The sequence below is a fragment of the Hydractinia symbiolongicarpus genome, chromosome 6 (genome assembly GCF_029227915.1).
Source record: "Hydractinia symbiolongicarpus strain clone_291-10 chromosome 6, HSymV2.1, whole genome shotgun sequence".
NCBI lineage: Eukaryota > Metazoa > Cnidaria > Hydrozoa > Anthoathecata > Hydractiniidae > Hydractinia > Hydractinia symbiolongicarpus.
Window position 1 is genome coordinate 16,659,576 of NC_079880.1, and position 6,637 is coordinate 16,666,212.

The window sequence follows — 6,637 nt, forward strand, 5'->3', positions numbered from 1 at the left end:
TCATATCGTGTTATACTATTCCTCTAGGTGTTTATAATGGCCTCTAGCTAGTGTAGAAATACCATCAACGATAATTCTTTTGTCATCATCTGCATTGAGAGCGAGCTTATTTGTTTTTACGGTGTGAATATCATGCTTAATCGATTGGAAAGTCATCTGCTCTCTGTAAATATTTACACCATCGAGCAAGCATCCCTTGTAATCACCAAACCCTATGGTCTTCTTCACCACACACTTCTTAACCCCCTTGCGCATCTTGCCTTCTTTTCCGTCGAGCTGTTTATATGCATAGGTCTTCGCTCTTAGGGCGACAAACTCCATCATTACCTTACCACCTAACTCGTCCTTCATCAGACCAATGATCTTTTTATTCAAACCTAATGGTAGAGGTCTACCATCTTTCTTATCGTACCCTGATGTGTCAAATCTCAAAGCTACATCGTCGGCGATATCTTTGTAAAAGTCGTCGGTTTTGATATGATAAACGAATGAATCTGTATCCATGTAGCAAAGCTTTAGGTTGGCACCATATTTTGGTCTCATATAATTATAGTGGAACTCATACATAACTATCTTAGACAAGTCGAGAATTGCCAGTCCTAGGTAGATTGGCTTGCTCAATACGGCTTTGATTTTTTGCATTTCGACACCCATCAGTGTTTCTGAGAAACAGATAGCACCCTTGAAGTTGGGCTTCATCACCAGCTTTTCATATTGTTTTCGACTGGTAGCCAAACGTATATCTTTGTGCTTACGCTGGTTTTCCATAGTTTTACCGAACACACTGTTGTTCATGAGCTTGAAGAAATCTTTTTACGAAGTCATTCGTTGATTTTGTACGCAAATCAGTGTTAAAATCTATGTACGACTTTAACCATGCGCTTTGCTTAAATCTAAGTACTCTATAAACCCTCTCAAGAACAAGACCATGCCCCAACGCTTGATCAAGCGCACGGATATGAATCACATAGTTCTTCTTGTCTGAAAGGCACGGTGTCAGCTTTTCGACGCCATTAATCTCCTTCCTCTCTGGTAGAAAGGGGAGATCATTATGAGAATCATGAAGTTCTTTTGGATAGCTTACATCAACTTTGAGGAAGTAACCCTTTTCACCGTTTTTATTTGCCAACTTTGAAATCATTCTAGGCGAAAATTTACTCTCATCGACCCACCTAAATCCTCCTGTCGGTAGCTTCTGAATCATGGCCCATCCATACAGATTGTTCGCATCGAGATATTGTAGATAGGTGGTCTCTTCAGAAGTCTTATATTTTTCACCCATATATTTGTTATTAGCTTTGGTGTGCCTATGAACAGCCTGACAGAGACCACCCCTAATACCTCGCTCTACGAAGAGAAAAATATCTATATCATGCAACAAATCTAGCTTAATCTCGGTCTTTTTCAAACACACCTGCCAGGCTAATCCCGGAGCAGTGTAAAAATACGCAGGATCCAGTTTATAGTTTGTCAAGCATGTTTCCCTAAAAGTCTCAAAAACATCAGCAATCAATAGAACGTCTGTCTTGAGGTAGATATCATGATAAACACCCATATTTTCAACTTTCATGTCTTTCCATACCTTTTGAGCATGCGCATAGTCGGCATCACTGATACCACTCATGTTCAACCTGCTATAAAAATCATCTTTCGCCGGAAGTTTAGTTTCATTAAACCTATCGAATGAATCAACATATTCATATTAATGAGCAATTCAAAATAATGAGAAGAAAGGATGTATACCCATGTATACATCGTTTCTTCTCATTATTTTGAATTGCTCATTATCATTGAAGAATTTTCGAAGATTTTTACACTGATCATCAGATAGATTGTTTACCAACGAATCCAAGCTGCTAGCCATGAAACGAACCGAATCGATGAATCTCAGCTGTATCTTTTTGGCTTTAGTCTCTCCATTTTTGTCAATGTATTCGCCAACCTTAACATCCGTCGAGAAAGAGATATATTTCTCTTTATTTTCAACGATGACGCTCACATTTTCTTTTCCATGCTGCTTCGCAAGCTCTTTGATAAATAGATGTGCATCGTAGCCACTCAGATTATGGAAGACAACCGGAATATAATTAGGTACCTTGTATCGACTATTACATTCTCGATGAGCAGCCCCACGAAACTTGCCGGTAAAATGACAGTGATCTCTAACCTTGATGTAATCCTTGTCATCAAATTCTTTCATGCAAATGTGGCATTTAGTGGCATTTTCATAGCCATCACGTTCTTCTTTTGTCAGAGGAGTCATTGCTTTCTCGGGAAACATATTGTATAGCCTTTTCGCCTCAGAAACCATATGATTCTTAAAGCGTAAAACACAGTCCTCACCGCGGTAAAGCGTCAGAGGGTCTGGAACTTCACCATGAGCATATTTGCTATAACAACAGAAACCTGTGGGGATATGTTTACCTAGTTTTTCGGTGGATGATCCGCATTTTGTCTCTTCTTCGGGCAACTCTTTTGTGAAAGCTTCGAAATCAGCATACATAATGAAAGGTGCTTTGAGCTGATACTGACCCCTATTAAATTTAACGGTACTTTCTTTAGGAAATTGAATCTTAGCAGCATCGTTATTCTTGCAGTACTCAAAGTGCTCATCCCTATTTTGTTCGCTTGGAAAACCAGAGAGACAATTCAAGCAATAATGCTCCTTATGTTCGTGCTTCGAGTTGTCCTTGCTCAGGACACCGCTCAAGTTCTTAACAGCTATATAATGTCTCTTATCCTTTTCACACAATTGAAACAAAACAACTGTTTCTTTGCGATCAATATGTTTTGACTTACGACACAAATAGACATCTTCTATCCCGTCTTTTGTTAAAACATGCACAGCGACATCGGGGTTCCTTCTCTCAAACAAATCTATCTTGTTTAGCGCCATCGGGAAAGATAGACCATCCCAGTCATACTTATCATGCTTCTTAAGGATTGAGATACGCACAGGATTACTTTTGATCTGCTTGTGGTTAAGCGCAGCGATAATAGCCCACCTGAAACATTCCTAATCATCTTCATTTTTAGGATTAATCACAGATCGCTTTCCACTGAAATTGACAGGTAGAGGTAAATAAGAGCTACCTCTCGTTAATTTTAGCTTATGAAAGTCCACATGCATATGCAAGATTTTATCGATTGTGAATCCACTGTTGGGTAGCGCAGGGTTTTCAATCTGCTCGATTATCTTATTACGCATCCGATCGAAAACATCAGAAATGTCGCCCTTGTTGTGGATTATCTCCATATAGCTATTGAACGCTTTATCGACATAGATCCTTTTCTTACCATCCTCCCTTACCCATCGCACCCATAAAGTCGCCTGGGTCTTCAACGGCTTTTTCAGCTTGAGCACGCCCCTCATCAACCTCTTAACGATAGGCTGAACCTTTTTGAAAAAGACTTTGACGCTCTTCTTCCCATCGGAGGTTATCTTAAACCTTTTGTAGGATCCATCAAACGCTTCTTCAATAGGAGTATAGGGTTTTTCCCCTTCCACCTCTTTCACCTCTTACTCCTCTTTCTCTCCGCTGCCCTTTTTATACAAATCCAGAATCTTATCCTTCAGGGTTCTGAAAGCTTTACTCGTTTTCTCCTTAATAGCTTTAGGTACATGATTTACTAACCATTTCCTCCATTCATTCAACTTGTTTTTTACCTGTGGTCTATTTTTTACCATTTCTTGCTGCTCAAACAAATCCATGTCTTGTTGGCTAGGAATAATTGTGACAGGTTTGACATTCCTCATCGGTCTAGGCGCTGGCACAGGTCTAGTAGGTCTCGGCGCTGGCACAGGCCTAGTAGGTCTAGGCGCTGGTACAGGTCTCGGCGCTGGCACAGGAGGGCGGTATTTCGCGTTAATTCAACAACAGTATTTTGAGAAGCCATAGTGGTGATATGTTTGTGACATATTATTACGATTATAATTCTTTAAGATCTTTTTCACTTTTCCATTATCGGGTTTTGTTACTCGCATTAAGTAACAAACAAGCGAGGTCAATTACATTTCATCTTTTTGGAAGCCCTCTTGTCATTGTAACGTTTTTGAGAGCTGAGATATCTCTCTCTGTTGTTTTGAATCCAGGTTGAGATGTATTTAATCCAAGCTTGTTGAGTATCAGGATCAACAATATGAGATGGATCCTTATCATTCTTTCCAAGCACATCAATCAACTTAGCTTTAGTCATTAGGGAAATATATTTTATTTTTCGTGACGCACATAATTTTTGTAGCGCCTTAACTTTCAGTGATTTATAGTCTGATACGAGAGTATCGCGGTGTAATTCGGATTTATTAGCCATCTTTTTTCCTTATATATAATCAATAAAATACGTTTGAGGCACTTTTGTCGTGCTACATCATAACAAAAATAAAGGTGTGGATAAATAAAAAATGTCAAACTCTAAACTTCAAGAGATTTACTATCAACCTCAAAATTTATGAAAAGGACAAAAGGCTGTTCAAAATTTAAGAGGATTTGGTTTCAAGCTAAAGGAGATTAAGAAGTGGCTATCAAAACAAGCATTTTGGCAAGTACCTGCTCCAAAACATGTTGAAAGACCTCATTATAATGTGACTACTCCTAATGATTTACATCAATTCGATTTATTGTACATGCCTGGTGACATATTGTATGGTAATAAATATAAGTATATTTTGTCTGGAATCGATGTTGCTTCCAGATACAAAGTAGCCCGACCTTTGAAGACTAAGAAAGCCAAAGAGGTTGCTGCTATGATTGAAGACATTTACAAAGCTGGACCATTAACTTATCCGAAAACTTTCCAATGTGGTAATGGTTCAGAATTCAAAGCAGATGTATCAAAATTGTTGAATAAGCATAAGGTTGAAATTAAAAGAGCGACTACAAAATATAAGCATACCCACACAGCTTTTGTTGAGGCGTTGAACAAGATACTTGCTGATGAAAATTTATTCAAAATACAAGATGCTCAAGAACTAAATGATTCAGAAAAGGTATCATCTACATGGGTTAAGCATTTATATAAACTGATTGATAGGTTAAACGATACAATGACGCAGATGATTGGTATGAAACCAAAAGATGCTATTAAAATGAAAGAGGTGCCTCTTGCTAAACGAGAGAATTATCCACCTGAAGTAGAATTATCTTAAGATGGTTTGTATAGATATTTATTACAACCAGGTGAAGAACATGATGATAGGCAGAGACGAGCAACCGATAAAATATGGTCAAAAACACATATAGATTGCGTGAGGTAATAGTGCAACCTGGTAACCGTGTAATGTACTATGTTCAAGATGGACCTAAACGAGCTTTTGTAAAAGAAGAATTGATGTTAATACCTGAAGATATAGAATTACCTCCTAATTATGTGCAAGGTTGGTAAAAAAAGGGGCGATGCATAAAACGTATCTTTACTTGTTTCTAGTAAAGATGATTGTGATTTTGTCTTGCAGGGTTTAGCGCCACATAATGTCATAATTAAAAAACTGCCTTTCATGATTCTTTTGAGAATGCTCAAGACCTTTTGATCTAACAAAGGCTTCTCTAGAGTTCAAACTATAATCTTTTAATTCAATGCAAAGTTTTGAGGGTAACCACGTCTTATATATATTTCCTTTTATGTCTTGGACCTCTGCATACATAGCTGTTCCAGAACCAGCTTTAGACGCAGGTGTGTCTATCTCACTCACAGATTTAACAAGGTAAATCACGTTTTCAGGTAGCTCTCTCCATTTTATGATTGGAACAAATCGTTCCATGTTTTGTTCAAATGTTTCAGCTGTTGGAAATTCCATTGTTTGTTTCGGTTATATATACGCGATTATATCTCTTTATACCACTTTCAAATATTAATTTTTCAAATAGCATATGAAATATATGAATGGTACACAAGCACATATTACGACCTTTGTTCTGGATTTAACATCTTTTTTAGATTTTTAGTTTCTGCCATTAAACTTTTCTCATACTGATTGCGTGTTTCACTCTCCATCTTTCCATCTGTTGTGGTCATTTTTTTAGAGCTTCGTAGTATATACCACCCAAAGCTTGAAAGTCTTTGTGGGTAATCTTTCCATCATTCAATGCTTTTGAGATAGTGGTTTCAAACACAGTAATTGCAGATGTTACAACATCATATAATTTCATGGCTTTGTCGAGTTTCTTTTGGTATTTTTTAATCAATGCTGTGATAATGCTAGTGGAAATAGAACCGGCTAAGGCTACGCCACCTAATCCGACAGAAATGGGAATTCCAATAAGAGTACCGCCTGTTGCTATTGAACTAATACCCGAGCTAATGGTTAAAGCGCTTGAGCTGATATTTAAAAGCATTAATCGGTGTAGTGCTTTGTTGTATTTCTCATATTTGGTGTTGAATTTGTTTTTTAATTTTATCAACTCTTCAAGTTGAGAATTCACAATACTTGTGTTAAACTTGTCTTGCTCACTCGAATGCTCAGGAGCAGTGGGTAACTTTGGATAAATTTTAAAACTCATTTTTATTTTAGAGGTAAATTATCTTATAAAAAACTACCCTCTAAATAAATAAAATGGCAGATATTGACATTGACCCTTTTGGTGAACATGGAAAACCTGATGAAGGTACCGATGAAACGCTTCCTCTCATACCTACTGGA